Source organism: Passer domesticus, chromosome 9 (genome assembly GCF_036417665.1).
Source record: "Passer domesticus isolate bPasDom1 chromosome 9, bPasDom1.hap1, whole genome shotgun sequence".
Taxonomy (NCBI): domain Eukaryota; kingdom Metazoa; phylum Chordata; class Aves; order Passeriformes; family Passeridae; genus Passer; species Passer domesticus.
Genome location: NC_087482.1, coordinates 43,717,177 through 43,741,417, shown reverse-complemented (window position 1 = coordinate 43,741,417; position 24,241 = coordinate 43,717,177). Strand labels below are relative to the sequence as shown.

Sequence of the window (24,241 nt, the reverse complement as noted above, 5' to 3'; positions counted from 1 at the left end):
AATAATAACTATTAGTCCAAAAAGGAATATAATGAATAAAAGCTCAATTCACAAAGGAACACAGTGTTAATATTGAAATTTGGACATGGGGAAATGGTAAGCTGTAAAAGAGGAGGACTTAATGACACTTTGTGTCTGGGCAATTTATTCAGGATAGATTAAAAAAAAGGAACAATTATCATTTACAAGAACAAGGAGTGTTTTAAACATGTTTGGTCATCGTCTACCAAATCAATCATGGCCTTTGATGTGTCTCCAGTGTGCACGTGCACAACCTGTGCTGCACAAACACACACACAAAATATATATATCAACACATTAAATCTGCCATTTTTCCACAGCAGTTAAAAAAAGAGTGCAGAAAAATGCTGGAACGGAGAAAAACCAAACTTCACAGGAGATCTCCCTGGTTGTTCTCCAGATCTGACCTTGAAGGCTCCTCACATGATTGCAGTAAGTGCCTCCTCCTGTTATTGACCAATTATTTACACATTTCTATTCAGAACCTAAGGCTTGAGAAAAGGGGGAAAGGGGGGGAAGATAATGTGGCTTTTAAAGCTCCCTCTTGTTCTGGATTCAGACAAAGATAAGTTGGTTAAACAACCAAATAAAAAATACAAGGAGTGTTGCCGGTGTTGATATTCCCGCAGTGATCCTGGGTTTGTTTAGGAGAAGCCAAAATCAAAGAATGTCATGTCTCAGTCCAAGCCAACATCCCAAAGGGTGTCAGATCATATTGTAACATTTTCGGTGAAAACAGTTGTTTTCTATAAGTAGTGATGCCTCAGGTTTTAGTTTTTCTATTTTTCACATTCTGTGCTGCTTTAGTGTGTGGGTCTGGGTTCACATCAGAGGATGGTGAGCTCTGTGCACAGAGCAGGGAGACAAAACAATTCCTGCTCCAGCTGGGCACCAAGGACAAATGATCCCAATCTCAGCCCAGGAGCACAAACCCCGTGGGCTGCAGAGAGAAAAACAAGCAGGGTGGGACTGCAGGGGCTGCAGCTGGGATTGGACACTGAACTGCAATGTGCACATGGAGCAGAGCTGAGCCCAGGGAGAGACCCCGGCAGCGCTCGTGCATTTTGGGGCCATTTGGGTTCATCCTGGGTGCAGCCCTGGCTGGGCTCTGGTGCTGCCCAAGGTGGATCCATGGAGGAGATCCTTGGAACCAATCCCTGCTTTTTAAAATAACTAAACTTCTCCTGAGAATTCAGTTCCTTCCTGTTGAGTGAAAGGGGAGAGATTCAGACAGAATTACTCCAACCCTGAGCTGACAAACCAGTCACATTCCTGTCCTGTGGCTCCATCACCTCTCCTTTGATTCCACTAGTGCTTCACAATTCAACCCATTAAAACATTTCTGGCACTGCACTAAAAGCTGCCATGCTCTTGACCTGACCCATGTTTCTGCTCTTCTTCCTCCCCACTCTCCCTTCAAATTTTCCCATTCTTTTCCCCGCTTCTGCATTCATATTTACACTAATTTCTCTGTCATGTAATGTGTAATTCTCTGTCATCTTGTCACCTGCACCTAAAATAATCTGCTGGTTTTCAGTTCCAATTATGCTATCACACCAGACAAATATCTCCTTATAAAACATAAAAAAATAAAATCATCCCTTTCATAAATGGATGCTCCTCACCAGTGATACCAATGAGCTTTTATGATTTACATAGCAGCTTGCTAGAAACTTTAGAGATAATTTTTCTCTTGCATCTTACATGGAATATATATAATTAATACTTTTAAAAATGGCTCAAACACAATCCATGTAGGAAGGTTGTAGAGTTGTAGCACCAAAGAATGGCTTGAGTTGGAAGGGACCTTTAGGGTGATTTAATTGCACCCCCTACCATGGCAGGGACACCTTCCACGATCCCAGAGTGCTCCCAGCCTGGCCTTGGGCACTGCCAGGGATCCAGGGGCAGCCACAGCTGCTCTGGGCACCCTGTGCCAGGACCTGCCCACCCTCCCAGGGAAGAATTTCTTCCTAACATCTAATTTAAACCTCCAAGTTTTCACTTTCCTGCAAACCAAGAGTCTTGTATTTGCAGGGTGCCCCAATGAAGGCAGGAATGATGAATCTCACTCCATGTTCTCAGAAGGCTAATTTATTATTTTATGATACTATATTGTATTAAAGAATACTATACTAAACTATACTAAAGAATACAGAAAACTAAAAAGATAATAATGAAATTCTTGACGCTTTCCAGAGTCCTGACAGAACTTGGCCTTGATTGGGCATTGAGTCAAAACAATTCACATGAAACTAATGAAACAATCTCCTATGGGTAAACAATCTCCAACCACATTCCAAAGCAGCAAAACACAGGAGAAGCAAATGAGATAATTATTGTTTTCCTTTTTCTCTGAGGCTTCTCAGCTTCCCAGGAGAAAAATCCTGGGCAAAGGGATTTTTCCAGAGACTGTGAATATGACACAAGAGAGCTTTTCTAAAGGTGCTGATGTTGTCGTTTCCATCAGGTTGAAAACAAGTGTAAATTTCTACCTGTTCATTAAAATAAATCACTTTAAACCCAGAGCCAGATGAGTTTCAGACCCATCAAGGCTGTCTGACCCACCCTGACCCTACAAAAGCAATTTTGTGGAACCTGTACAAATGGAGAGGGTGGAATTACATGGAACAAGGATCTCCTGTTTTCTATACAACATTCTGCCAACACTTCAATAACACAGAATGCAACAGCACTGACTAATCAAATCTGGCTTTATAGCAGAAAAGAGCCCAGAAACTTCAGATTTTCTTCCAAAGGTTGTGTCAACTGAGGATAAAACTTACACATATAACACAAAACAACAAAATTAATTTGCATTTACAGCATATTTGGAGAGTTTCTCAAGAGTTCACACGACAGTGACGTGCAAGATTGACAAGGGGGACTAAAAGTGAGAGTAGCTGTGGACAAAGCAATTAACATCTCTGTTCTGTGCTATTGATCCAGCTGATCCCTCTGCTAACAAACCTCCAAAGCCAGCCCAGAAAACGTTTGATAATCATGCAAGATGAAACAGATAACAGCCAAATAATCAATTAAACAGAGCCTTGCAAGGCCTGCTTTGAGGATCAAGAAAGAGCAAGGAGATCAAATGAAGAAACAAATTATAATTTACAGTCAGGGAAGCGCTGGGAGATGTTTGTTTGAAGTCCAAACTGATAACACAATCCCACAAAAAGGGGGCTTCAGCATCCTGGGGGGGTGAGAATGAGCCTCTCCTGCTGGAGAAAAATTTCCAGGGCAGGACTGGGTGTGACCCTCAGCCCCAGCAGGGTCTGGGTTCAGTGGTCTGAGAAAAAAGAGAACTGAAAAAAGAGATTTTACAGAGAGAAAAACAGAACACAGCAGCCCTTTGACTTGTGAAAACTACAGCAACTCATGATGGGGTAAAAGAAAGTTATGGGAGAAATTGAGGAGGAAAAGAGTTAAAGTATCCTTGTCTTACTTCATTTTGTAAACTTAGGAAAATCTGATGGAAGCCAGCTACAAAGAATATAAAACCTGGAAATAAATATTTTCTATTTCACTTCATATCTAGGTGTTTTGTGTTGGGGTAACTTGTTTGATTTTTTTTTTTCTAAATAGATGAGATAATGTTTTTCCAGCAGTTGGAATAATTAGAATAATGAGTAATTATAACATGTCAATCAACATACACAAAAAAAATCCCCAAAACAAAACACACACACACACACAAAAAAAACCCCAAATCAAAAAAACAACTAAAAGAAGCCCCAAAACCAACAGAAAAAGCCCACCAAATCCAAAACCTCTGCCATCATTCCTGTTGGCTGATCATACATTTCAAATAATAAACACAATAAGGCATGAGATTTGAGAAAAAACAGGAATGAAGACATCCAAATCTTTTGCTGTCCGTCCTTTTTCTGCTTTATTCCCAAACATTTAAATCCTATTTTTTCATTCAGCTGGGACTTGCAATAGCCATTACCCCATAGGAAGTAATTCAGCAGACAAAGCATTAAACAGAGCATTAAACAGCAGCCCCACTGGGTCTTTTTGGTCAATACTACTTAAAAATGTCAAATTACCACACTCGGGGACCTTGAGTACTTCAGGTAAGCTGTGAGCTGTCTTCATCCACAGAAATATTTTTTAAAAAGAAAGAATATGGAGTAAAACTGATACATTCAGTATTATGCCTACAAAGGGTTAAATTATCCAATTGAAATGCTGCTGCTGCTTTATTTCTTCTTTACAAAATATTTAAATATTAACAGTGATTTGAATCTCTGCTGCAAACTCCAGAATGGCATAAAACAAAACTAATTCTATTTATTTAATTACGGGGTCAGCAACTTCTTACAGAAAATCAAGTCCAAGGAGTAAAATATAAATGAGTTTACTGAGGATATTTCAGTGATTTTTAAAAAATTTTTATTTTTTTCCCCACCTTCCCTCAGGCAAATGTAACACCACCAGAAACCTTGTCCTGACAGGATTTCTGCCACCTCCCCAGCTGGCTCCTTGGAGAAACATCTGCTGTCCCAAAACAGGACTGGAAGGTTTGTGCCAGGCAAGGAATGGAAGCTGGGGAACGATGGTGATGTGGAACACAGGAAAAATTATGTCACTGCATCACCCTGATGCTCAAAAGCCTGAAATCCTGCAAGAATTGGTGCAAAAATGGAATACAGAGATGAGCAAAGGCCAGGAACGCTTTAATGAGACAACATCCACCAGGTTTGGCAATCCTGCCTTAGAGGGAAAAGTCTTCATCTATTTAGAGTTGATATTCCAGTTTGTAAATGCACCCAGTCAGGAGAAAAGGATTTGTAAGTTAGAGAGGGAAAAAAATAATATAAATTAGCCAGGAACACATTTATTCTGAAATTAGATGACAGCCTCTTCGCCATTACTGGGGAAAGGTTACAGAACAGAGTCCCAAGAGGAGGAAAATTCTAATTAGTTTTCAAGAGGCACTTGAGCACCTGATGGAAGGCTTTCCATGGCATGGATATCTCCCAGAGCAGAGGGCTGAACCCATGACCCAGCAGATCCCATTCACTCCTCACAGTTTCTCCCCATTCATTTTTGTGTACCACCAAAACCTGACCCTTCCTCATGCTTTTAACACCTTAAGTTCCATTTCATGCCCAAATTCATGGCTTGGGGAGCTTAATATAAATTTTAATGTTTTAGAAAAACGTTTTGTTTTTTGAAAGCACTCAGATGAAACGTAGCACTGAGCTGCAGCTCCTGATTGCACACACACTGTTGTGGCCCTTGATGAGAATTTATTTAATGAGTGTCCCTGGAGGGATTAGCATGTCAATGTGTGGATATTGATTTCCTAATCCAGTCCATCAAAGCTGCTATGATCTGGTGACAGCACAAGAAGCAGGAGTTCAAGGTTCTTCACACAGCTCCCACAGTATGTTCTCAAGCCTCTTGATGTGAGAATTAGCTCACTCCTGAAGTCCAATTAATCTGATGAGACTGTCAACAAAGATGTCATTTCTCATCACATTTTTGGGGATGTGGACACCTGTCTAAAATAGAGGATGAGATCATCAGCTCATTAACATTTTCCAGCAGATGGCAAAAAGCTGCATTTCGTATCATTTTTGGGCTGCTCCACGCTTTGTGGCCAGACCTCTGAGCTGTGGGACAGCAAAGTCAGCTTTTCCAATTTGAGTAGCTGGCAGGCACATATGGAACCACCAACAGGATCCTGGAATCAGGATTACAGCACAGACAGGAGGAGTTTGCAATCTCAATCCAGACATTTCAATAAATAAATCAATAAACTGGAGAAGAAAATCTGTCAGAACTGGGGGAGGGAGATCAGCTAACTAAAGCTATTCCTGAGTAAATTCAAATTCCATCCAGCATTCCTTCCCCTGGGGTATTTCAGTGTGGGATATTTCAGTTTTCTGTGGGGTCGTGATCCCATCCTTTGAAGGTCTGACACCAAGGGCTCTGCCTAGTCCTGCAGAGGATACTTCCATGCCACACAGGGGTTCCTGGAGGAGCTGGGAGCTGCCTGTGCCACCAGCAGGAGCAGAAGCACTGGGACAGTCCCTGAGCAGCTGCTGCTCCTCAGCTGGGGCCTCTGCTCCTGCTGCACTCACAGCAAAGCTGTTCAACAAAACTGGAGCAAACCCAGCTCCTAACAAGTTTTCAGCTGAGCTAAATATGGCAAAAAAAGAACTTGTAAGGGCACAACCTGGTCAGGATTACTGCAGGAATAGCCAGTGGTGGAGTTCTCTCAGCATCTAGAGAAACTGCTGTCAAATGAAAGGAACATTTCTGCAGGCTGGATGAGGAGCCCCCCTGTTTTCCTTAACCACACAACTCTCACCACACAGCCCCCACACTGCTTTGGCTGCTCAGACATGTCACAGCACAAATTGGCATCCTTCCTATTTTTGATATTGTCTAATTCCCTGGGTCATTAGTTATGTAATCATAATAATTTTTCTGCTGGGCTGATTGGTGTGATCCATCTCGTCTCCTTTTCTCATCTCACCTCTTTAGTAGTGCTGGAGCATGGATGGGAACATCCAAGTCCCTGAGGGCACCATCTGCTGCTACCCAGAGCAGGGAGGGCTAAATGAATGACATACTGTACAGTACTTCCTACTCATTAGTTACTGATTCCTTGTGGTGCTGAGGCTTTTTCATTCATTCCATTACAGATTTGTTCACCAATTTGTTCATTTCTGTCCCCTTTCCTTTCTGCCCACATCTAAAGGTTTCACAAAGTGGGGGGAAAAGCCTAAAGGATGACAAAGTGGTGATAATATGAGCATGGGAACAAAGGAGAGTGTAGGAGATCAGTGTTCAAACTGTGAACAGGAACAAAAACCCATGAAAAATACACCCAGGCATCACAAAGTAACAGGGATTGAATAAAAAAGTGAATTTATCCAAGGCTGAGTCACCTGCCTGTGGGTAAACACTCACACTCTACAGCCCCCTTAACACAACAGTTGAATCTTTTATATGTAAATAACACCAACCCCAAAAGCTCTCCCTCCTTCCCCAAAAGGATGAGAATCCAGGAAACAATTAGGAGATGCCTTCTGAAGTTGTGATTAAGGTGTGTGCACCTCCCATCCTGTACCTGCTCTGCTGCAGGAGGCACTGCCCCAGGATAAAGGAGCCCAGCATTTGCATTTCCCCCCCTTTATGTTCATCTCCCTAAAACAGATTGCTTCTTTTATTGTTCTGTGTAGCACCGTAAATGTAGATGGCCTTTGAAAGCCAAATATCACTCTTGCTAAGTAATTGTCAATTAAATTCAGTATTAATTATTCTTAATAGCCCAATCTCATCTGCTGTTTTCCATGTGTCTCATTTTTGCACGGTTCTAATGCCAGAGCAGATGAGTTTCAGTTTGGAGGTTTACTTAAAGCCCCTGTTTAATGAAACCACTGTATTGCTGGTTGTGTAAAGCTCTGGACTGAAACTGCCAGAACTGGTTACAAAATCTCCCAGCCACTGCAGGCACATCCAGCTCTTGTAAGTAAACATCAAATGATGACAGAAAATGCAATAACTTAATAACCAATCCAGGCTATAATTACATTGCCTGTCAAAGCCTTTGTTTTTTAATATAGGATTGGAAGACACGGCTTCCCATCCCCACTAAGACAGAAAAATGCCAAGAATTCCATTTCTATCTAAATTTCCACTCTCCACTATGGGACAACATGCCTGGAAGGAAGGAAGAAGTGGTGCAGGGTTCCCTTAAGCTGTGTCCCGTGTCCTTCCAGCATGACAGGACCAAGGGCTGCCCAGGAGTGGCTGGAGCAGCCAAACCTCCAGGAGATCATTCCATGGGCTGGGACCAGGCTGCAAACCCCTCTGAGAGCAGCCACAAACAAAGCCTCAGGTGTTCCTCCTTCTAGATGGAACCTGGTGAAGCTCAGGTGTGGTGGTACCAGTTTTTGGTTTCTCTGGTCTGGACTGAAGGCACTTGAGACTGTAGTTCATGCTGGGACTCAGGAGTTTATTGTTTCCTATCAGTAAAACAGTCTCACTACTGTGAGTTCAGCAGCTTTTCATTAGAAGGCACAAAATGGCCAACAATCTCTTGGTACAAGGTCTTTTAAGACTAAACTATCCAATTAAGAACTGACACCCTTTTAACCCAATAACTGATCCCAAAGCCCCAATGCAGACTTTTCTGCCCAATTACAAAATGCCACCTAAACCCAGGAAGAAGCATGAAGAAGAAACCCAGGACAACACCCTGTGCCCTCCATCCTGCTTCCATCCAAAACACACTAAAAATCCCAAAACCTCAATTTCTCACCAAGTTATACCCCTACACTACTCTCTATAATCCATTTCACACTTTTGTGGATTCCAGTCTATCTTGAAGTCTGGGAAACTTTCTCCAGGAATGAGGGTCAGAGTCAGTGCTCCCCTGGGGGTCAGGGCACCCCAGAGCAGACAGAGAAATATTCCCTGTGCCCTGGGTTTCCACACTCAAGGATTGTTCCTGAGGGCTCAGATTCACCCTGGCCTGCAGGATGGATGTGCTGGCATGGCTCCCCAGCCTTGCTGACAATGCTCCTGCACAGGAGGCAGCTCTCAGCTCCTTCCAGCCCTGCCTGAGCAGTTCTGTGCTCACAAATAGCTGGTGCCTCATTAGGCAGGAGGCAGAAAGAGGTGGAAAGGGAAAAACAAAGGTGATACAGCTCACCTCTGCCCCCAGCCCTGACCAGCTGCTGCTGAGGGTTTGTGCTGGGACTGGGTTTGTTTGTTTGTTTCTGCTGCTCCTCTTGGTCTCCAAATGGCATTTTAAAAATTTTGTGGTTCAGACTTTGCCCTTGTTACAGCACAGGGGGATCTGGTGCACAAACAGGGGGTCAAAGATACCCCCAGTCAATCTGTCACTTCCTCAGCAGGATGAAAGGAGACATTAAGCAGTGCTAAGATCCATGAAATCCCAGGGAATAATGGCAGCTCCCTGAAACGGGGCTGTATTTTTCACATAACAGCCTTGCACCAAACAGCAAAACAGGACAGAGGGTAAAATTCATAACAAACAAATTTAAAAGGATCCTCAGTGCAGACACTGTAAGAGGCATTCTTCAAATGCCTTTCAGCCATTCATTCCTCCTTATATCCATGTGAATGTTCCCCCTTGGCCTTTTGTTTTCATTTTAGCTTTCTAAGCCCCTGTGCCATTCCAGAAGCTGTTGCCCCCCTCTCCTGGTCCCTTCCCTCCCAGCCCTTCTCATTCTACCTCTGCAAGACCCTTTCTCCTGTGTGATTTGGCATTCATGCTCTGCCCTTTCTAAATTCTGTTTTGCTTCTTAAACCTTTTTTATATTTCCCCCCCCAGACTGATTCCCCTTTTCCATTAAGTCAGACTATTTTTTTTTTAATCCCCCACCCTTAAAAAGAGCATTTTATCCTGGCCAAACTCAGGCCTTGCCATGTTCTCATTTACAAATGTCACTGCAGCAGGGCTGGAATCCTGCTCGGGCTCTGGGAGCTGTGCTGGCACAGAACAAAGGCATCGCAGTGCCTCGCACACCACGGCGTTGTTTTCCCTCATTCCTCCTCCAGGAACAGCCTGCAATGACATTTTAGCAAAAGTCACGCTCTTTTTGCAGCTCCTCCCCCTGCTGACAGCAGGAATTCCCAGTCCTTTTAGGAGAAGCCATGAAAGACTGACCCCGAGCAGCAGAAAAGGAGACAGAGCCCCTCGTTCCTGTCTGGCTGCCTTGATTTCAGTCCACACCAAGATCCGAGATGTTTTTTCCCCCCCATCATCAAATGCCTAATTGTAATTTGTAATCTTTAGCTCAGCACATTAACTCCAGCAGGGAGATCTCTGTGGGGACCCCAGAGGGGTCAGAGATAACCTTGACATCACCAGGACCCAAGTGCTAAGTGCTCATTTCGAGCATAAATTATATAAAATCTTACTCAGCAAAAGGTTAAGCAAAGGAATCTGTGATTTAATGTGGAAGACATCACCAAATAAACCCATTTTGAGGCCTCACTGCCAGACCCTCCCCAACCCCAGCCTCTCTCCTTGGTGCCCTCCAAACCTCCTGGCCAACCTCAGCAGCTTTGGACTCCCAAAATCAAGAGAATTCGTGGTGGCACTGCCTCTCTGGTTTATTTGTATTTACATTTCTATTTCTCCACTCAGAATAGAACAGGAAAATAGAAAAATTAAGCCTGGTAGGTTAAATAATTAAATCTGATTTAATTAGTGGGTGCTTTGAGAACCTGCTGCAGCCATTCACTGTTTGCTCTCCCTGCAGAGAGGAGCTCCAGGAGCACATTGGGGTGGTGAGGAGCAGCCCCTGATGTGACAGCCAGGGACAGCCCAGTGCCACTGCTGAGGGTCACCCGAGGCCACCACGGCCACACAAAGGGACACTGAGGAGTCTGGCAGTGCCATCAGGATGTCCTTGACTGAGCAGTGAGATCCTCCCAGTCCTGGCTCCAACAGGATTGAGGCAGTGGAAAAAGCTTCCCACTGGCACCTTGGTTACTCCATCAAAACAAACAATTCCCCCCAAAACCCCCCGAGAATGAACCTTGTCTCATCTCCAAAGGAATTCCAGCAGCACCTCTGTGGTTTGTGGAGGAAAAAGTCTCCCTTAGCCTCAGCAATTCCTCTTATTTCCCTCCAAAAAGTGGCAGAATTTCAATGATTTGGGCTCAAGGAGGTTTTAAACCTCACCTAAACCCAGCCCCCTGCTGTGGCAGGGACACCTTCCTCTGAGCCCATGCAATAACTGCACACCCAATTCCCTGAGCAGGGAAGGTTTTTGGAGCCAGGGGAAGCCCAGGTGGAGTTCTGCAACAATGGGAGCATCCCAAGCTCCCTCTGACCCCCCAAGCTGCCACTGCAGGCAGCAGCCCTATTTCATCTCATTTATTATTAAAACAACACCAAAAATCAGAGCCTGTTTGGCTCAGCCTGCTGGGACCAACCTCTGTCATTCCTCTGAACCCCCTTAAAAATCCTTCCAAGGTGGGGATTAGCAGACAGAAAACAGCAAAATTAAGCAGGCAGGCAATTTTTCCAAGCATGAATGCAGAAATCAGGGAGGAAGGAGGATTTTCTATCTCCAGCACAGGCAGGTTCTCCCTGGGGAAGAGCCAAACCTGCTGCCAGCTCTGCAGATAAAAGTGATTTCCAGGGGGAAGAAAAGAATTTTGTCTGGGGCTTCAGGTTTAAATTACTGTTTCTGGGCTAAAACTGATTAGCCTGTGGTTCTACTGAAGGGTTTCTCACTGCAAGGGGTCCCACCTAAGAAGAATATTAGGAAAACATTGGAACACTCCCAAATTCATACCTGAGCAGCCAGAGAACAACTGGTTCAGTTGCACTTGCAGGAGATCTGATGTGGGATCCCCAGGGAAGCCCTTCCTCCCAGCTGCCCCAGGGGGAGAGGATGCATTTATCCCATTCCTGATTTTATATAAATATAATAAAATATAAATTTTATATAAAGATAGGCTTCCTTAAGGCTGGAAAAGCCCTCTAAGACCACCAAGTTCAACCATTAACCTAGCACTGCCAAATCCACTGCTAAGTGCCTTTTCTGAGCCCTTCCAGGGGTTGATTCTGCAGCTTCCCTGGGCATTGCTACATAACCCTGCATCTCTGCTTTGTGTGCAGAGAAATAGATAAAAAATATTTAGTACCCCCCTAAAACTAACAGCTAAATAAGAATAAGTTCTCTGAAATATTTGAGATTTCTTCAAAAAGCCAGTTGGTCCCAGTTTAACTGACAGCATGGCTCATACAGCAACTGCAAGGCTGTGGATACAATCATTTCCAACTCCACACTCAAGTTAATGTTTTGATTGCTTTAGTTTGTACAATGGCACAACAGTCAACAGTGGTTAAATGACCATAATTAAATGCCCTACCTATCAAGGAGCTGAAATGATTTATCAGCCACAAGCCACTAAGTGCTTGATCACTTCACCAGATCATTAATCTGCCTTCCAGGAACGTGCCCGGCACCTCTGTAGTCAATTATATTAATTTTAAGTGACTGGAAGTCAGTATATATACACAAGATCAGATCAATATTGGACATAATTCAGTTTATATATTCCATCAGCTATTTAGTGGGGGTTTAAAAAGACAATTTTCTTTCTATTAAGGCAAATTAATAAATAATTTATTGTGCATAAATAATGACCAGTGTGAAAGGGGAAAAGCTTTCTATTGACAGCTGCCAAGCTCTGACATTTAGTGCTTTAAAATGGTGAGACATAAGCTGGGTTTGGCTTAAATTCTGCTGTGCTTCCTGAACACATGGGGTTGGAGTGATGCTGCCTTGCAGCAGTGCCTTTGCCTTCTTTTTTGGCTGGGGTTTCTGCCAGGGTGGCTACAAATGTCTACTGGAGCATTTTTTGGATAAAAAATACGGCCCTAAAAATACCCACATACACTTTGAAGATGTCAAAACCATCCTGAGTGTTAAGCACGTGGAAACACATCCTCAGAAACAGCAGCCTGCAACCTAAATTGAGAAACAAAATAAGTCTGAGTTCTCTTAGTTCTGATTTTCCCGTAAAAACTCCGTGTTTCACAGACCCTCTGGGACAACTTGAGCTTCCAAGAGGCGTTGTCTTGTCAGCTCAGAAAAATATTGCAGCAAGTTGGGCACATGCAGGCCCAGGGCTTCAAAATCTCTTTTATCCTTTCAGATCCCACACGCCTGGTGGCTCTGTCACAGCTCAGATGGTGAGCAGCAGGCAGATGTTCAGGAAGCTTTATTGGGAAAACCAGATCCGGGGGAATCAGAGCAAGTGGCTGAGCTGCTCTCCAGGACACCTCTAATGAGTTTTTCAATGTTGTGTGTTGGACAAGAAGCCCTCCTTCAGCCCAGAGTCTTTAATTTCCCATTTCTGAGGGCTGGAGTCCTCAATTCACACTCTGGCCATGTAACAAGGTGATTTATGTTTATTTATCTCCACTCTTCTGCTGGCAATAGCAAAGAACTTCTCAGCTCACAGCCTTGGCCTGAGTCAGTCTGAGATTTCCCTCATCACGTAGCTCAAAAATTCCTGCTCTGCTTCCAAGGGCTTCTTTCACAGCCCAGCCTGACTGGAGCTCCCCAAGATCTCTCTTTCTGACTGGGAACATTTCTTCTTTCATGGGCTGAGCAGAGAACAGGAGCTGTTCTCCACAGAGCTGCTGGGCCACAGCCCCTTCCCTCTCTCTCCTCCTTCAACAGAGGAACAGCCAAGAGCAAGCAGCCAGAATGAGATCATGAGGGGTTTTTTGGGGCAATCTGGAGTGATTTGGTTCATCTTCCTGTTGCTGCTCCCAGGGAAGCACAGAGGTCTCGTTTCATCCCTGGAGGCAGTGCCTTCCACCCCTGCTTGGCTCCTTTCTACTTGCAAAAAGGAAACTGGTACAAGTGAGCCAGACACCCAACCTCATTAGAGAGCTCTGTAGCCTCTCAACAAACACAACTGCGCCACAAAGAGCATTTTTAAATAAGCCAGAAGGAAAACACAGGCACTAATAAAATAAATTGTGAATATCAACGATACTTGGTTATGTTATTTGCATACAAATTCCAGCAATGTGTTATTTATATATATTTTTAAATGCTCAGCTTCATGAAAATCCTCAACAGTCTTCAATGCCTGGGGAACACTGCCTTTTGACTCCTGGCAAAGAACAGAAATTAATTACCTGTTTAGTATTCTGGGTTTGCCTTAGCAAAATGAGCAGCCAGCTTTGCAGAGGGCCAAAATTCAAACAGAAACCTGATTCATGCACAAGACATCAGCCCCAAAACTTGGATGGGGCCCATTCTGTCACCAGGGCTCCTGTCAGCCAGGGGGTGATCCCTGCACAATGCAGAGCAAACACCCTGGGAGCAGCAGGGAGAGCTCCTTGCTGGGATGCTCTGGGACTTGCCCTACAGCTGATGCCTTTTTGGGCTGCCTAAAAACAGGGGCCAGACAGAATGAAGGGAATAAAAAGCTCTTCTGTTTATTGAGAGGCCTTCAGATACATTTAGGGCAGACAAAGCTCCCCAAAAATGGACGATGGGTCATGGGGCTTTCACACTTTGATAAGTTTGGTCCATTTGCATATTGGGGTTAATGTCCCAATTCCAGCTTCAGCTAATGAAGTCACTGACCCCAAGTTTGCTCCCCCAACTCACTTTTGTTCCCATCTCAGGGCCTGAGGCAGTGAGGTGTCCTTGACTGCCAGGCCTGGAGAGGAATTGTTGTGTCTGCCCAAACTGGGAAAGCAGCAGTTCCCACTGTGTGTGGAGTTTAGGGTTACACACTAAAGAGCTGCAGGGCTACAAATAGATGGAAAATAGAAAAGCTGAAATCCTAAGGCTAATTAAAGCACCCAGCTTCCCAAAATAGGTCCTGAGTGTCAAGGAGCAGCTGGCTGGCAGGTGTGACCTGTATGGAAACCACTGCTGTGGACAGAGCAGGAAAATCCCAGCAGAAAACATCAGGGTGGAGATGTTATCACCCCAGATCCAGGGACTGTTCCTAATTCTGTGTTGCACTCCCCCCCTCCCATCCTAATTGTGTTTTTATAATTTTTGGTTTTTGTAAATGCTGATTTCTTTATGGAGGGATTTCGCTGCCCGATGTACAAGACACAAGGAACCATTTGCAATATTTTCACATCCCAGTTTTGCACTGTCTCTAGAAAACAGCCTGAGCCTCTGGTAGCCATGGAGACTTCCTGGCTGGAAGTTGCTGAACTTTAACTGGTTGTTCCCAACTTTCAGAGGGAAGCCAGACACAGAAACTGCTCTGAAATTTCACCCCTTAGGCCTCGTGCCTTGCTCAAACAGCTGAGGAACAGAAAAGACATGAAAAACCCAGATAAACCCAAAGCTACAGCTGGTTCCACCCCTGCCATGGCAGGGACACCTCCCACTGCCCCAGGTGCTCCAAACCCCAATGTCCAACCCGGCCATGGACACTTCCATTGTCCCTGAAACAAAAATTGAAAGGAAAAAAGCCAAACCAAACACTAACAACCAAAAAAACCCTGCCCAAATGAGAAATCGGCAGCACACAAAAAGATGGTTACATGAATTAGAAAATAGAGGTGACTTGCTGAGGATAATTTGCTCACAGGGTTTTGGCAGCTGGAAAAGGTGGAATTAAAATGCAAGATTAAAAGAGTTAGTAAAACAAGTAACTGCAAACTGTGTTGGTTTCCATAAATGCTTGTTCTGATTCTTGGTTCAGTGTTGGAAATACTGGGGGATGAGCAATCAGGCAACTCAGAATAAGCAGTAGAAAAGTGGGTTTGGAAACTCAAATAATCCTTTTACTTTGTACTTAAAAATCACTTTTAATGGAAATAAAATGTAAAGTACATAATATATTAGTAGCAGCATTTAATTACCCACCTTAATCAACTTGAATAATTAAATAATCCAGTTCCTATTCAAATGCAGCACTTTGTGTGCTGAAATACACAACAGAATTAAAGAGAAAGGCTGTTTGAATCTCCGAGCTGAAAAAATTAATTCTGAGCCCTACTTTAGTAGCTGCTGCGACTGCAATTCCAATGTATTGATTAATTAGATTTCTATGCAGTGAAATTACTGTGAATTTTCACATCATGCCAGGATGCAGGAAAAATGAGAAGCAATTGTCATCTTCATTTCCCTGATCTTTATTAGGAAATGCTGCTCTGAGCTAGTTCATTGCTGCTATCACTGGAATTTGTTGCTGGGGGATGTAAAACGAAATATAATGAGAGAATTATAGTAATTGCAAATATTCCTTTAAATTATCCACCATTACTCATTGGAAACTGCTCCAAAGCCTTGAAGCCTCCAGACCTGAAGCCAGGTTCCTACAGCCTGCAGAAGGTACCACAAATATATCAAAAATATCTGATTATTGAAGGCATTAAACATTCCCAGGTTGTATTTAACAGCAGGACAGCCGAGCTGCCAGCAGCAATTATTAAATCAATCTAACACTGTGTTTATCTGTTATTTTAAAGTCTTTTGGGTATCTACTTTTTGAATATCCTTGTTCACCTGGCAGGGACCTTCTCCAGCAGCTCCCACAGTTCTGCCCAAAGTTGCCAAGTTGCAGCATCAGGCAATTGCTGGTGTAACAAGTGCTCAAGCTCTAATTAGATCAACAGGAGTCAAATCTGGGCAAGATCCCTAAGAAAGCTGAAGACAATTTCATTAGTGTGTTATGGAATTCATTTTCTATCTTAGTATTTTTAGCAGCTCCAGCCCACATGGAAGAGATAGGCACAAATGCCTAAATAAGATTTTTCCATAAGGCATTTTCCCCAGTCAATGTTCTTGCCCTCCTTTATTGATTATTTGCTATAGCAGGCAGGAAATCCAGCTTTGGGCAATTGGAGAGAGTTGAGGGACTAATGAGTTGCTGCATTCCATGAAAAATGGAAATCTCCTTTAAGGAGATCATTTAATGACATTAAACGCTTTATGAGGGTTACAGACCATGGGTGAAATGAACACTCCAAAGATTTTTCATGCCAAACGTGGGATCTCTGGGATATGGAGAGATCCCAAGGGGTGCAAGCCATCAAATTAGACTTTTTCTTTCCCCTCACAGTCTCACCTTCATCTTCTTGCTAAACCTTTTCCCAGGAAAATCACACTTGTCTGACTCACACTCCTTCACCCACCAAGTGAGGTTTCTCCCCTGTCACAAAGAGAAAACTCCCAAACAAACTACAGCAGGCCCTGCTGTGCAATGTTCCTCTGCCCAATTCAGATGTTTGCCTTTTATTTCTCATTATTTCCAGTTAAAAATCCCAGCAGAGCTCACTCCTAGAAATGTGGTTTGAAAAGGAAGAGCCTTTCCCTGCCAGCTCCCCACCTGATTTCTTTGCCTTTGTGTTTCACCACTTCTGTCCTTTGGTGCCTGTGTTTGATGTTGTGCTGTACAAAACCCACACAAACCCAGCGCACAAAAACTAACAGAAAATGACTCGGCACTTGGAATTGTTCCTTTCCCTGACCTTTGGCTCCCTTCCTGAAGAAAATGACACATCCTCCATCAGTATGGAGCGAGCCCACGTGACTGAACCCATCACAGCTCTGGCATTTCCACCCTGTAACCACAGGGTTTCTGCTCTGAAGAGGACCCACTGTTCTCTGCACTCTTGTTGAGCAAGTTTTCTGGTTCATGACCTCACAGTTCCAACAATCTTTTGTATATTCATCCATCTGTGATGCTGCAGCTGTGCAGGAATCAAAGGTTTGTGGGTTTTAGGATGGCACAAACTTGAGACCCCAAACAACACTGCAGATTTAACTCAGACCTAGAACACTTCAGATCACTTAAGGACATTAAATGTTTTATGGCATTAATATGATTCAGTAGAAATAAACTTCCTGCTCCCCTTTCTTTCCTAAAAAGAGAAACCACATCCTTTTTTGATTACAGTTGATTTAAAAGCAACAGGAAAGGAACAGGAAGGAAAACAGTAACACTCATTTCTAGAGTCAGGGAAGGATTTTTTTTTGTACTTTATGAATATTGTACAGAATATCTGTCTTTTTGGAATACACTCCTCTGAGGGATGCAATTCCTTTAAAACAGGCTTCTTACGATAAAGTTTAGATTGCATTTTAGTAGCAGCCAGATTTAACAAAAGGAGAAAATATCCCTGTAAGAGAACACTGGGTTCGTGACTCCAGCTTTGCTTAAAGCAGAGCCTAAGGATCCTGAGCCAGGCTCAGAGGCAGGTGTAGAGATTTGCTGTGCCTGGCTTTTGGCTTGAACAGCCAAGAAATTCAGAGCCTTTCATCTGCTGAGAACCTTGTGTTGCCTGGTGATAGCACAGAGGGAAGAACACTTGGAATTGCTCAGGACTCCCTTTGGAGGAGGAGGGCAGAGGATGCCAGGGCAGCTCTCCCTGGGAAAGCCTCTGGTGAACACAGAGGGGCTGAATTTAAACAGGAGAGCTTATGGCACATGGAGCCAGAGATAAGAGAACTCCAAATGCTTCAGGACCAATGCTGAGCTGGAAAAAGGATGTGGAGTGATGGGAAACCTCAAAGTGGACTTGCTTGGAGCCCTGCTCAGAGCTGGGAGCACAGCGGGGCTCAGGACACAGCTCTGCCTCAGCCTGTGCTCCCAATAAATAATTCACCTGCAAAAAGGCAATCTCAATGAGATTAATTGATTAATCCAAACAATTATTGATGAGTCCAAGCAAAGTCCTGCCCTGGGATTTACGGGAGCTGCCTCAGCTACAGCGTCCTACAGGATCCTGTATCCTGTCCTTCAGAAACCTCTCCTGGATTTCCTGAGAGGCTCCAGAGCTGGGGGTGGCTGGAGAGCTCCACACTCACCACAAAACTTGACTACAACAACTTACACACAGCTCCAGTCACACCACAAAAACCAAACCTTGGTCCTGACAACTTTGTTCCCATCTCTTTCCGCTTGGCTGGACTCAGTGATCCTGGATAGATTTTCTAATATCCAGGGTTTTGTGATTCCATGATTCTTGGGTAGAAGGGAAAACACAGACCACCAGCGCATGGGTTTTGCACTTACTATCCAGAGCGGTTCATGTTTAACTGTTTGTATTTGTATTTAATGTTTATATTCAACTGTTTGTACTTGTATTTTTTCTTAAATACTTACATTTAACTCTTTGTGTCTATTCCTAAATATTTATATTTAACTGTATTTGTATTTTTCCTTAAGTAGATATATTTAACTATTTGTATTTATTCTTAAAACACTTATATTTAACTATTTGTATTTTTCCTTATTACATTTAACTATTAGTATTCATTCTTAAACTTTTATATTTAACAGTTTGTATTTTCAGGGGCAGGGCTGGAGCTCTAGTGGTGTTTGGGGTCAGCCCTCCCTAGCACAGAGCACCAAAGCCAGGCTGCCTCTTCCACCTCATCCTTCCCCATTTCCACATCTAAAAATCCTCTTTTAGATCAGATTTTAAAAAAATTTTTTCCTTCTCAGAGCTGCTCCCTGCCCTGCTCAGATGAGCTGCAGGAACATTTGGAAGGCATCACCACGATTCCAGAACATCCAGTCTCTGATCAGACACAAATAAATACCTGTTATTTGGAATTAAAACTTCCTTCCCTCCCCAAAGTGCCATATCCCAGCACTATTTATACACAACATTTATTTTACGTTTCTGCTGAGAATTATTTATCAGCAACACATCCTGCTGCGACGCACGAGAAACCTTTGTGTGGAATCTCGTGTTGTCTTTTATTTTGAAGGAGGGAAAGGTGGAATTTGTCTGACGTGGGTAGCAAAAGATGCTGAAATGCAATTGCTGAGTGCCCTCTCGTGATGCCAGCAGGAAACAGCTCCTCTGCCTCCCTGCCGGATACTGAAGAGCTGCCGAACACTTTCTATAAAATACTCATTTTAAAATAAATCTCAATCTGTGTGCACTTAATTCCTGTATTTACCAAGAATTTCCATTTGTGTTATTTAGGAAAACTCTCTAGAGCCACTCTGGCAGCACAAATTGAGTGGAAGGCACAGCTTCCACCTACTTTTATAGGACTTGGGAAATCAAAAATGCTGCATTTTACTTTTATCCTCCATTTTTCACCAGTCCTGTCCCTCCCCAGCTCAACAAGCAGATATTAATTTTTTCCTATTACTCTTATTGTTTATAGAGCATCCAGAGGGTCCCTTGCATTAAAAATAAAAAAGGAACCCCCCCAACACAGTGCGAACTGAAAACAGGAGCAAAGCAGGTAAATTAAAATAACATCAAAAACAGAGTGAGAATGTGAAATATGAAGATGTTTTACAAAAGAACAACACACTGGGTATTGTTTTTACAGGTGTGCCAATCTCTCCCTATTTGAAGGATGAATCAATTCATGTGGAGTTATTGTTTCTTCATAACAACATTGGGGATGTTTTGTTAAGAAGTTTTCCCCAACATTGAGGAATATTCTTAAGATTTCATTCTATTTTGGTAAATTTGTGTTTTTATACCATGCCAGGTTCCATGGCAAGGCTGGGGTTTGTTGGAGGGTTTGAAATGCAGAGATTGCAGAAGAATTTCAATCCACTTTTTACATCAATGGTAATTTCCTTGTTTTCCTGAAACACAAACTTCATTGTGGTAATAAAGGTGCAGGAAAAAAGAAAAAACAAAAAAAAAAAAAAGGATTTTTCTCTCCCAAATTGTTATTCCATTTCACTCATTGATGTACCAAAGTGTTTTCTACCCCTGGGATCTGCAGGGCTTGCTCAGCATCAGATTCACACAAAGCAAAGCAGGACAAAACTCCTCATTCCCAGTCCCAGGAGTGAGGAATATCCATTGCAAATGTCCCTTCTCCCTGCTAAGGACCAGATTTCCATCCCAAGGAGTGGCAGTGACAGCTCTGCACTGAGTCAGCACAAAGTGACAAATCACCAGCAGGAGCTGATGGCAGCTCTGAACCAGCGTTTTATTATAGGAATTGCTTTTGTAAATTTAAAGAGTTTGCTTTGCTGATGACAAGGAGATGCTTGAGTGACTGATTTTTTTAAATATTTATAAGCAGATATTTATAACCTCTGGCAGTTTGTCACTAACTTTTGCATGTATGAGAGAGTTGTAATGAACTTCATTACTGTGAATATTTGCTTTCCCTTTTTGCTGCTACACTAACAAAAAAAAAAGGGCTTTTAATAATAAATAGCATTTCCTAGAGTGAAAGGCATGGAAATCGTGTCAGTCTTTGAAGAGCCCTTCCCATCCCTGCTCAGCAAATGTAGAATTTGGGTAGAAAGTTGTGAACAGAAATTTACAAATTTTCTTCTGACTTTTGTTTCCTTTAAACTTTAAGATTCTTGGTTATTATCCTGACTCTTATTTAGGTACTTTTGATACTGTCTGTATTGTCATTTATTGCTGCTTAAGTCAGCTTGACCCTCACTGTATCGAAAGGAAAAACAAAAAAGATCTAAAGTATCAATTTTCTGGTTATCTGACTGCTTTGCCATTTCTGCTGCTGCCCAGAGCTTCTCTAAATACCAACAACAGAATTTTGATCACAGTAAAGTGTTACACCAGCAGGGAGAGAGTAACAGAGAATGAGATAAGGGCAGAATCAAATGAGAAAATTGGGAATAAATCCTTCCCTGTAGGGTGGGCAGGCCCTGGCACAGGGTGCCCAGAGCAGCTGGGGCTGCCCCTGGATCCCTGGCAGTGCCCAAGGCCAGGTTAGAAGGGAATTGGAGCAGCCTGGGACAGTGGGAGGTGTCCCTGCCATGGCAGGGGTGGCACTGGATGGTCCCTTCCAACCCAAACCATTCTGGCATTTGAGCATTAATAAACCAGGAATAGAAAAACCAAAGCCCAAAAAGCAATTAAAGATTTTGTGCTTCATATTCACACCATGGCGGAATTGAATCCTCTCACTCAAAGCTTAAACAGGCACAACTTTTTCCTTTATCCAATTCTGTCTCTGTCCTAAATGCACCAAAATGCCCATAGAAATTTTACTGGAAATCAAGGTTTGCATTCCCTTACAAAGAATTTCTTCTGAGATTTTTTTAAGGGAAACTTAGCTGGAGAATTCCCATCATATTTCAGCTATAACCAAACATATATCACAGCAACACAGAAACTATTAATAAAGTATTTTAAAGTTCATTGTTTTCTGGAAAGGAGCAGCACATTATCAAAAATGCTTTCAGGAACCATTTCTACGTTCACAGTACAATGCTGAGTGTGTGAGCAGGAAACTTTGCCAGCCCTCCTGTACAACCTGTTCAGTGGTTGAGGTAGTTCTGAAGTGTGTGATGGAGAAAAAAATTAAAACTTAAGTAGTTTGGCAGTGTTGAAACAAATATAATTATTGAGCTGCACAGCAGTGGCAGCAGAGAAAATAAAAATATGCACAAAAAGCCTTGTTCTAGACAAAACACACCCTTAGCACCTGATTATGGAAAAGCTGCTGCTCTCAGGGGCTTTAAAATAACTCCACAGAAAAGCCTTCACACCCCAGTAAAGGCCCATGCTCAGTTATAGAGATCTCCCAGCTTAGCAAAGATGTCAGCTTCCCTTTCCACCAGGGAATAAAACATTCAGGGAAGTCTTAAAGACTGATCAGAATTTTGTACAGTTCTGGAATTCAAAGTGGTTTCAGTATCCAGGTTAGCTAAAGAATGAATAAAGAGACTCTGAGATGAACATAAAGCAAAACTCAATCAAATTTCACTTTCAAACATTTCTCCATCTAAACCAAGCTGTTAAAATATAGTACAAAATCAATTCTCTCAAGGAAAAAGCAGACACAAATTAAATTCTTTTACAGCTCATAATAAAGTCAGAAAGAGCAGCATTGCTTGGATGTAGTCAGCAACCTGTGGAAAGAGCTGCAGGGAGGTAAAGGAACAAATCCTTGGGCCTGGGAAAAATCCATATCCAGGTAACTTCAGCCAATGCCAGCAGGTGAAATCCACTCTTACCTGTTTCAGGAGCTGCAGCTGAAAGGACAAGGAGCTGTTCCTGCCACAGGAGCAGGGATGCACAGCTCCCAAATTCCAGCCACAAGGGTGTAGAGGAGCCAAAACAGGCACAACTTTTTCCTTTACCCAATTCCATCTCTGTCCTAAATGCTCCCCTAGGATCATGGGAAAAGGGAGAGGGCAATTTAAAATGTAAATCTGAGACAGGTGCTCTGAGTTTCTCCTCAAACAAAAACTCTTAGAAAGGATAATTTGTTGTAATGGCTGGTCGGGAGCTTCAGCTGGAGCAGGAGGTGACTCCTGATGTCATTCCCCTCCTCTGGCATTCCCAGGTGGCACAGCTGGGCAGGGACAGAGCTGTCACACCACCTGGAATCTGTGGGGACCGAGGGGCTGCCACCACAGCGAGGGACCAAGGAAAAGGGATTCTGCATGGATTGGGACCCCCAGCTCCTGAGGAATTGGAATGAGCCCCTTTCCAAACTAGAAATGAGGCTTTTCCCCATTTTATTCATTGATAACAGGAGTTTGGTGAGAGGACACTGACCCCACTCTGTCCCAGCAGGGAAAGGAGGTGACAGTCCCAAGCCACAGCTGTGTCACAGCCCTTGCCCAATAAACTTTGCCCGATAGTGGTTTCTGTTCCTCTCCATGGGACTCATCCCAAAGGCTTGTGATGTAATTCAGCAATTCCAGCTGAACCAAGGACCGTAGGAATACAGATATTAATGGGGATTTTAAAAACTGAATTGCATCCCTTCTTAAAAAAAAATTAATTTTCACATTAAAATTTTCCTGAAAGTACCCTCAGTACTAAGTGAATATGTTTGTCTTATTTTCACACCTCTTGTGACCACAACCATTACAAACCAATCAGTCTGGGTTTAAATAATACAGGAAACCAGATTTTAATTTTTTTTTTTCCAAGTTGCATAAATGTGAGTCATAAAAACCCCCGCAAAGCATTGACAGCTTTACTGCAAAGCAAAATTTACATCCCACGGTCACAGGTCCGTGCATTGCCCATGCCTATTAAGAGAACTCATCAAAAATCCAGATATAAACCACACACACCTTACTTCTGTCTCAGAACGTTGCACCATTTTTATCTCCTCTCCATAAATAATGGAAGCATCAGCACATTTGTCGGGGCACAATAACAAATCCCATCCTCTTGGTAATTGTAAACACACTGGAGCTTGTTATTGACCTTGTGTAAAATACTGACACAGGAAAATAAGGGGAAAAAGAGAAACAAAGTTTCCCCACCACCACCCCGTTCCCTCCAAAGCTAAAATGCAGCTGAATTTATAATGTGATGTGGGAGGAATGAACTGTCATCAAAAATGAGCTGCAAAATAAAGCGTGGAGCAAATCTGAAATCCAATTTTAATAGAGTAAGGTGTATCCATCCACATAATGACAATTTACGTGCGTATTTCACTTGATTTAATCAGTCTTCATTTTAAATCTTAAAATACCAGTCACTGTAATGAAACAGAATTTATTACCTATCTGTACAAGCAGCACTGCTGATTTTCCTAAGTAATCCATTTAGCTACTTGTGGGCATGTGAACAGCTAAATTCATTAGGCACTCAGCTCTCCCTGCCTGATTTGCCACCTCCTTTGTGCCCCTTTGAAATGCCCGATGTTAATGCAGCACTGCCAGTGCAAAATAAATTATTCATCTGATTGAGCACAAGTGCCTTCCCTGTAATGTTCCTCGACTTGAATGAGTGTTGGGAAACACATTTTTCTCTAAAGATAATACAGCCATAAGGTTTTGA

The 24,241-nt window shown here is 42.9% G+C and overlaps 1 long non-coding RNA gene across 1 annotated transcript; it reads right to left on the bottom strand.

Moving 5' to 3' along the window:
• Nucleotides 1-5,245: 5,245 nt before the first annotated feature.
• LOC135308212 (uncharacterized) lies at nucleotides 5,246-22,600 on the bottom strand. Its single transcript, XR_010368753.1, has 2 exons — nucleotides 22,453-22,600; nucleotides 5,246-5,537 (listed from the first exon to the last, which is right to left on the bottom strand). It is a non-coding gene; the product is annotated as an uncharacterized LOC135308212 (long non-coding RNA).
• Nucleotides 22,601-24,241: the final 1,641 nt, after the last annotated feature.